The sequence below is a fragment of the Protopterus annectens genome, chromosome 16.part0 (assembly GCF_019279795.1).
Source record: "Protopterus annectens isolate FY-2018-M chromosome 16.part0, PAN1.0, whole genome shotgun sequence".
In the NCBI taxonomy this organism is placed as follows: domain Eukaryota; kingdom Metazoa; phylum Chordata; order Ceratodontiformes; family Protopteridae; genus Protopterus; species Protopterus annectens.
Window position 1 is genome coordinate 629,550,294 of NC_056750.1, and position 10,128 is coordinate 629,560,421.

At 38.0% G+C, this 10,128-nt stretch overlaps 1 protein-coding gene across 1 annotated transcript in view; it reads left to right on the forward strand.

Moving 5' to 3' along the window:
• LOC122790632 (sodium-dependent phosphate transport protein 2C-like) overlaps positions 1-10,128 on the forward strand; it is a 246,201-nt gene that overhangs the window by 64,641 nt on the left and 171,432 nt on the right. The window lies entirely within an intron of this gene.

Below are 10,128 nucleotides of genomic sequence, written 5' to 3' on the forward strand. Positions count from 1 at the left end.
TCCAAATGCATTTATATTGCTGTATGTATTTTGTGCATTCTACAGTATAGTAAGCCACAGTCTATATACCTATTGCTTATTAATGTAGACACTAAGCGTAAGGAAAGGGATGTATTGCACAGTGTGCTGTCCCTCTGAGAAGCTCATAAGGCTAGTGACGGCATAGTTACACATGATTGCTGTACTGGTGGCCAAAAGGCTTTAGTTCTAAAATTTAGAGCTCTTTACCTGGCAGGGGAGATCTATGCCTGGCATACAGGGCATTGTCAGACACCACTCTGATGAACCTCCTACATATCCACAAAGCAAACAGCACCAGAATTAACCATTCTAAGAACTTAAACCTTGCCTGTGATACAAATAGGACCTGTTGGAGAGATAGGCATGTATCCCAGAGACTACCCCATCTATGGAATAGGCTCCCCATCTATGTGAAGCAGAGTTCCTCCCTAACCCAATTCAAGTGCAGCTTGGACAATTGGATGGGAAACTGGAAATTCATCGCTGGTTTGGCACCTATGTCTCTAATGGACACAGGTAACCTGTAAATGGTTCATCTCACAGGCCCATGCTTATACTTATCAAGGGTATCAGAACTTGTCAGAGATTTTGGGTGCATGGCTAGGCTTAAAAAGGCCCTTGTGGTCATTAGCCTAGTAAACACCTATGAACCTATAATGTTGCTATGTGTTTTACTACAGTGTGTTGTACTGGGCAAGTTGGTAGAGCATGTTTGCAGTTTTGCCCTTTTTCTCCACTAAGTGCAACCATGAATTTTATATATATAATTAAAGGGGTATGGGGGTAAATACTCACATATGGAGGTGTGAGGGTGGGATGATTTATTGGGTTTTTCTATACTTTCTGGCTGATAGTTTTTCATATTTAATTTCTGATAAACGGTGAGCCAAAAAAGTGTGCTGCAATCTCATATAGGTAAACTGCCAGTGCATGTGGAATGTCATGTGACTATGTCTTGCTTATGTACTTTGCCATTACAATAAATGGTGTAGCTGTTCAACTTACTAGTTGTTAAATGCCTATAAAGAAGTTCAGCACCCAAGCCCAACAAACAGTACATGCACCTTTTACACTAACAGTGCTCAGCACACAAATTAATACAATATGGAGGGCTGCTGAGGAATTAACAGAGCAGCTAAGTAGGAATGCAGCCAAAATGGAGAGGCCATTTGTTTGCTTGGAAGAAACAGGACAAAATGATATGCATAAGCTTTTTTTTTCTTTTTTGTTTACATAAACACAGTGCAAGCTAAAAAAACACTGCATGGCAACACTCATTTCTGAAACTAGTAAGATGTCTTCTCCTCCTGTTGCAAGAGCAATAGCTGAAACAAATAAAATTAAAAATGTGGCATCTGTTGTTATGACACTTGAAATATCTTGTGCAACATGTTTAGGAACAAAGTTTTTTTTGAGTGGCAGACCCATGAGTCACAAACTGAGTTCATTAATCTTGCAGCTCAAAATATGCTAGATATCAGTCAAATTAATGATAGTGTTTTCCAATGACTTCAGTGGGCTGTGTTAATTGATTAAAATCACACTGAAATGTGGTTTTAGGCATTTCACATAGGATTTTATGAATGGATTGTGTCATGAATATCTTTGTTCTCTAGTCCAGATAAAATAATTTGATGTAGTGTCAGGTATCTGGTATATTTTAGTAGCTGAGTGAAGGTTATGTTAACATTTGTGAGTTTTATAGCTCAGTATTTTTTTTACTGGTGGCAATATTAGTTTCTGATTGCTATTTGTGGGTTTTGCTTTGCTGTATTTAATTTTCTAACTTCATTAAAATTAAAAAAATGCAAATAAAACAAGTAAAAATATAATATTCCAGCATACTATAGTAGGAAGTATTATTTTGGAGTGTGCACATGCATGTGTATGCGTGTGTACACTCTAAAATAAAACAAGTAAACATGTAATATTCCAGCATACTATAGTAGGAAGTGTTATTTTAGTGTGCACATGCATGTGTATGCATGTGTATGCGTGTTTATGTGTGTGTGTGTGTGTGTGTGTGTGTGTGTGTGTGTGTGTGTGTGTGTGTGGACTTTACGTCTGTGGTGTATAATGCTGTATTTTTTAAGATTGCAGTAAAAACTGCTTTCTGTTTTTCACAAGTATAAACAAATTCTGACAGGCACTCTATAGACCAACATGAATTATGGATGCTAACATGATACCTTTGTATACATCAATATGATCACTGATATCTAAAAAATTGTTTAATTCAGTAGGAATTGCTGATACCTAAACCTGATACCACCTAAACACGCTGTTCAACCTCAGCCTCTCCACAGGCTATGTGCCCATAGAATGGCGCACAGCAAAGGTTATTCCACTCCAGAAAGGTGGGGTCACAACTGACCCTGGTAACTATAGCCCCATAAGCCTGACTAGCCTGGTCTGCAAGGCAATGGAGCGCATCATCATGGAACTCATTAATAAAGACATTGGGAACCTCCAAACACTTGTCGCGACCCAGTTCGGCTTTGTTAACAGCAGATCATGCCTACTAAACCTGGTTGACTTCTTTGAGACAGTCAGCAAGGCCATAGACGAGGGAAAAGTTGTTCACACAGCCTACCTTGACCTCACCAAGGCTTTCGACACCATTCCCCACTTGGGCATTACAGAAAAACTTACTAGCCTGAACATAAACCCCTACGTCATGAGATGGGTTGCCAACTGGCTTACAGACAGAACTGACACGGTATGAAAAGCGGGCTCCAGGTCCGACTCTAAACCAGTCACAATTGGTGTCCCACAAGGCTCGGTCCTCGGACCCCTACTGTTTGGCATATACTTCTCAGAAGTACAGGCAAACACAGGAGAACTATGGCTAACCAAGTTTGCCGATGACTGCAAACTGGGAGCCATAATTGACTCTCTGGCTGACACAGACATCCTCCAAAAGGGCCTTACTGAGATGGACACCTAGTGTCAAAGTCATGGCCTCAAGCTAAATGCCAAAAAATGCATAGTCATCCCGTTTGGGAAAAACAGAACACCCATGAATTATCACATAGCTGGCAGCCCCCTTAATACAGAAGAGGTTATAAGAGATCTGGGGACACAGGTAGACAGTAATCTGTCCTTTGACAATCATATTGCCAAAGTAGTTAGGAAATCCTTCTATGTGGCCCATCTAATTACTAAAGGGTTCGCATCTACAAATAAAGAGGTTATAGTGCCCCTCTAGTTGTCACTCATCAGACCCATCATAGAGTACAATGCCCCATTTGGGATGTACCTCACAAGACACTTCCAACAGCTGGAGAGACCACAAAATTACCTCACCAAGAGGATTACTGGCCTCAAACATATGTTCTATGCAGCCCGACTGAAAAAACTCCGGCTGTACTCAGTGGCATATCGCTTACTCAGAGGTGATCTCTGCCTGACTTACAAAGCCATGTCCAACTCAGAATTGATGGACATGCTCCACCTAAAGAAATCCAAGTCACTATGAGCCACGTGCTCTAGTGAGATAAACCTCACCACAACAATAAATAGAACATGCTGGAGGGATAGATTTCTGTCACAGAGATTCCCCATGCTTTGGAACAAAATTCCAAACTACATTAGGCAGAGCCCCTCACTAACACTCTTCAAGAGAAACCTTGACGAGTGGATTGGTAACAGAAAATACACCCCTGAGATCACTGCATAGGCTCTGCTTGACAGAGGATCACTTAATTAATCAATGGGGCGGCGGAAGCTGACACATTTTGGCTAGGCTTATAAATGCCCTCGGGCAGATAGCCTAGTACCTACCTATGAACCTATACCTCTGCCAGATGGTTTGTAAAACAAATTTTTCAGAAAGAAAGGGCAAGGCTCATTGTCTGCATCATTCTAGAGTTAGATCAATGTAATTCTGTTTTTATAAAATCAAGTGCTGAGAGCAAAACCATTACTAAATTCACTACTATACATAGATGTGATTCCTCCATTGCAATGACCATTAGGAATTTTGTATAAAAGACATCCTTCATGACCAATAAGAATAATACAGAAAAGGACAACTTTCATATAACTACCCTGTCAGAAAGACACCTAATATTAAACAGTAAGAAATGTGCTTGCTTTTTAGAACTCATGAAAAACTTCATAAAGTCCATACAGGATGGCATATAATACATTCTTCTGGCTCATACATGGGCACAGTAAACAACTTTAAATTCCTATGCATGCATTTACACCTGTCTTCATCTTTTAAGAGCAACACTCATTCATTCACTCATTCATTCATCCTCTGATTGCCAGTTTACTCCAGTTAAGAGAGCCTATTATATACACAATACCAGCAAGGCTGAGGTACTTATTTTAGATGCACACACACACACACACACACACACACACACACACACACACACACACACACACACACACACACACACACACACACATACATATGAATACGCATTCAGATGTGGCATACACATCTATGGGCAACTTTGAAGATTACTAATTCACCCATGGTTCTCCTATGAAATGTGTAAGGAAAGCAGCGAAACACACTAACACAGGGAGAGCATGCAGATTCCATAGAGAAGGTGCCTCAGTCAAGAACTAAAATCAAGAACTAAGAGTCATAAAGTAGCAACCATGAGCGATGCAACACTGCGACCATATCCAAAAAATAAAATGAAGAATTAAGAAGCAGCTAAGCATTACTTGTGAAATGACCATATTCCTCGGTACTGAAGTTCAGAGAACTATAGTTTAAGGAGTGCTGCTATTCTAACTAGAATATGGTTTACAAATGTTTATTATCAGCCTCATTTGCAACCCATAAAGCACTACTATCCTTACTAATTAAATCACACTTATCCAAAGAGGATTCTGTATCAAAATACTTGGTCCTACAAGTCTGATAACAGAGTGCCTAAATGCAAATGACAAAAGCAGCACTACGACAGAAACTCAACTGTGTCAAATGGAACATTATGGAACAGTGCTGTGAGGAGGTATCTGAAAATATAAAATGCTATATATGTGCTGTCCCGCTAAGTTCACCAATCTTACTAAGCAGGTAATACACTACACAAGGTAGATCCTGTGTCTGCTAATAATATCTCTCTTACTAAGCAGGTAAAAGGATACAAATGGCAGACCATGCAGATTTTGACAAATAATGGAAAACTGACTGAACATAAATGTAAAAAAAAAAAAAAAAAAAAAAAAAAAAAATATATATATATATATATATATATATATATATATATATATGTGTGTATATAAAAGAAAATATCAACCTTTTAGTAATCCATAACTGATAACTCTTCAGTAGACAATAATTCTGATTTATGAGTGATTTCTTTAACCAAACCAGAAACACACAAAAAATATAAAGCTCTGTAACACATATCAGTATGTCACAGCATTCTAACACTGGCAAACGTCATTAGCAGTATTTCCAAACATTACACTTTTGTTTACATACAGGGGTCTAGACTCCTGCATGTTTCATGTTGAAGTCTGTGCCCCCTCACCCCACCCTTTACAGTTCAATGTCAAAGTGAGAATTTGAGTAGGGAATATGCAAGGACTGTGTCTTTACTTCTCTATATTGATTTATATTTAAATCAAGCAAATTTAGTATTAATGAATTTTGTAATGTAGATATCTGTCCATAGCACCTTTTTTGCATTGAACTAAACTGCATTTGGGCTTTTTTAATCATTTTGATACACAGTGTTGACACATAATGTCTAATAAGTGACAAGACAAGTATCCATATGTAAAAGAATGCACCAAATATCTCATATGCATGCTATTGTATTAATATAAAAAAATTTGCTCCCTTTCATTTGTAAGCAGACAAAATACCCATAAATCAGCTATATCATGATATTCACTAAGTGCATAGAATACACCTACACTACACCTATAAAACGCTACATAGGTGACTTAATGCCTTCTCTATACTAATTCTTAAAATCTGGTATATAATAATATTGCAAATAAAGCAACATAAAACACACTACAATTTAGAATTGGTGTCCAACAGCATTTAAAAGGGAGCAAGCAGAAGAGAAGTGTAGGTTGACACCCTTCTCAAAAATCTCCAGCTTTACTCCATAGCATATCACCTACTCCGAGGTGATCTCTGCCTAACATATAAAGCTATGTCAAACCTAGAGCTGTTGGACATGCTATACCTAAAGAAATCTCAATCCCTCCAAGCCACACGCTCTTGGGACCTAAACCTTGTCACCAGAATAAACAGGACATGCTGGAAGGATAGATTCCTGTCTCAGAGACTTACCATACGCTGGAACAAGCTACCCATCTGTTGTAAGCAAAACTCCTCATTAGCATTCTTCAAGAAAAATCTTGATGAGTGGATGGGAAATAGGAAATATACCCTGGGGATCACTTATGTGGCTCTGCTCAGCAGGGATACAGGAAAATAACTTTCTTGGGTGGCGTAAGCCAGAGAACCTTGTTGGCTAGGCTTACATAGGCCCTTGGGCCAATAGCCTAGTACCTACCTATGAACCTATGAACCCCTGCAAAGAAACACCATTTAATAAAGTGTAACAACCAAAACAATGCTTACCATTATCAGTACAGCATAGAAGATTATGATCAGGTTTCTGATCAAACCCATATTATTGTGCATTTGAGACATGGAAGGCCATCTCAAGATTGCAGCTGAAGAGGGGAATCTTGGCACCCATGTCAAGAATACATAATATCTGATTAGGATCGGTGAGACTGTACTGTACTCTTTGTAGTACATGGAGTTTTATCTACTCCATGCACAACCATTTATAAAATAAAAATAAAATAAGCAAAGTGTTTTGCGGTTTTGAAAGCCAGTAAAACACTTAGTGAATACTGTCACACAGACTATAAATATAACAGATTTTTAATACTGCTCTGATTAAGTTACTTACAGACTGAGATCTGTAAAGTTACGTATTCAAAATACAATGCAAGATATTAATTTCAGGATGAAGCAATGTCCCTTGTGAGACTCAACTGTATTAGCTCTTAGGGGGGTTTGTTACCCACCTCTGAAAGTGTTCTTATGGGAGACCTGACTGTAACAGTTATTAGGGGGTTTGTTACACACCTCTGAAAGTGCTGTTATGGTCTGATCTTGCTCTACAGAACTGTGTTACAGGTTTATCTTTTTTATGATTTTGGAGCATAATCACTGCACTCCATACACTACAAAATCATTACAAACCACTGGTTATGACTCATTTGGGGAAGTACTGGTACGTTGTGGGACCAGTAAAAAGTATATGACTGTGTGAAAATGTGACCAACTCTGATTAAACCCATTAAAGTTAATATATACTTCCAATTATACAATGACCCCCAATTAATATTCCAAAATGTGCACGTTGATTGGTCAGCGTGCCCATTGTAAATCCAACTTATACTAATGGAAAAAGGTCCAGTCGCCCGGACTTTTCCCATTAGTATAAGTCTTTACTTTTTTTTGTGCTGGGCAACAATGGAGAATGGAAGATCTCTGTTGCTGTAATCCCGCTATGTTAAATGAATTGAACATAGTGAGATATCGTAAAAAAAAGCAACGGAGATCTTCCTTTCTCCGTTCCTTTTTTTAAAGCTGTCTTGCTATGTTAAACTCATTTAACATAGCGAGACAGCTTTAAAAAAGGGAACGGAGATCTTCCTTTCTCCGTTGTTTTTTTTAAAGATATCTCGCTATGTTAAACTTGTTTAACATAGCGAGACAACTTTAAAAAGCAATGAAGATATTCCTTTCTCCGTTGTTTCCTCTACATACAGCTCGGATGTACTGCATAAGCATAAGCATGCACAGTACATCAGAACTGCTCCAGGATACCAGACAGCTGTGGAAGGGCAGCACAGAGGCATTATACAATGCCATTATTTAAGAAAAGTATTTGTTTTCTTAAATAATGTCATTGTATAATAGCAATAACCCACTTCTGGGTGTGGGCAATGCTGGATTTACCCACGGTTGTCTTTGTTTGGCCACTCGGGCTTCACCCTCGTGACCAAATCACACCAACCATGGGTAAATCCAGCATTGCCCACACCCAGGCATGGGTTATTGCTTAAATAATGTATACTTTTCCCTCAAAATAAACATTGTTATTTAAACTCCAAATAACAGCAACCTGTTCAAATGCTAAAGACAAATTTACTATTCACATCACAAATGTATATGAAGTGATATCATCATAATAAGAAACTGAATTTCAGCTGTGTTAAACATTGATTCACCCTACAACTGTAGAAATGTATTTCTCTAAATATTGTATACAGTGAAGCAGAAAACTAACATTATGCTCTGTATGTATGCTAGTTTGTTTTCCTTTACTCATTTAAACTGTTGCAAGGGTTAAGTGCTGATGTGTTTCACAAAGAATCCTATATTAAGTATTACTAGCCCCATGTATGGTAGTTGTAATAGCAGTAGCTAGGTTAATGTTCACTGACTAAAAGTTAATGTTCACTGACTAAAACAAATATAGCACTTATGGGAAAGTGTAACTCTCATCACCCATGATTGTACACATCCATCTAAATTAAAAATTACAAAAATGTCAGGTGTTTATTAGAACAAGAGAAAGCTTTAGTCTTGTATATCTAGGTTATGGACGATAAGGGTCTTCTTGAATCAGCCCCCCTAAATGCTCATCAAATATTAAATGATAACAAATAAGTGAAACACACTAAGTCATAAATCATAACCAGTGCTGATCTCCACGGGCCATTCCATGCTACTTTATGTGATGCCGTAAAAGTATTTTAAGTCAGACAAACCTGGAACCCTTTACCCAACCCAGTTTCATTCAGACTTTTCTTTTCCCATCTGTCTTTATTTTTAGCACCAAAATATGAGAAGTGGTAATGGACTGAATTCAGAAAAGCATTATGAATTGAGCAAATTCGGCAAACAGAATGCAGGAAGGTGCTAAAGGAGTGCATGTACACATTGTAAGCCTGAATATACATCAATATTAACATAAAAGCATGGTCTCAGTTTACAGATGTAGCACTTTTAATGGCAAAGGCAGATAACCTGCCTAAACAAAAATCATCTCATATAGTGCACAGTTGATGACTAGTACAAGTGGAAAAAAATGATGGGGCTTTCATTATTGCAGGTATCCAAGTCTGCCTAATGCTGGGATGTGCAGAGGAAGTAGAAAGGCATACATGATAAAGCAGAATTAAAGACAGCTGAGTTAATGGACCTGACTGAGCTATTGGTAACTTTGTGTCATGGAGGCACTACAGTGATGTCATACAGATGACATCATAATACAGCAGGTACACAGATGTGCCATACCATAGTCCAACAAAGACAGAATTGGATCAAAATTTCTAGAGACATTACTCCATAGCACTCTACATACTCACAGCAGAGACATGACAGGTATCTGCCAATTATTAACCATTTGTATCCATATATTGATTATTGCTAATACCCTCTGCTCCATGGCAGGTTTCTGTCCTTCCTAAATTCACATTAAGAAACCTGTGTTACTCTTTGGCAGGTGTACTGCCCCAGTCAAACTCCCTACCTGACACTGTTCATATTTGTGTTTCTCACTATATGTTAAGATTAGATATCAGTAATATTGTGTAAATGTCTTTTTTGTACAGTTCTGCATGACGGACAGAACCACTTCCCTATTCATCTCTATAAGACAGTAACAAGGTGATAATGTTCCATGTAGGTGAGATTACTCAGCCATGTCTTCTGTCCTGTAACAAAGGCCTCATTTGCATCAATACTTCTCATAACATAAAACAAATTCCAACATCTTATAAGAACCATGTACTTCTTGTCATTGAAGCTAAACAAGTCCAGTTGTAAACAGTCACACATTAGAGAGAAATGATGCCAAGTTTCTGTGTTTACATGGCAGCGTCACCTGCTCATGTTTATGTGTTGCTGTTGTCCAGTGTATTTAATCACTAAGAGATCATAACACTCTAACTCAGAATTAATTAAATACTGTCAAACTGTAAACATTTTAGTAAGTTACTTAAAGCTGCAAATTCGCTCCGTGAGCTATTCTGTGTTGCCTGTTATATAAGACAATACTAATTTCTCCTTGTTACTTGGCATATCCA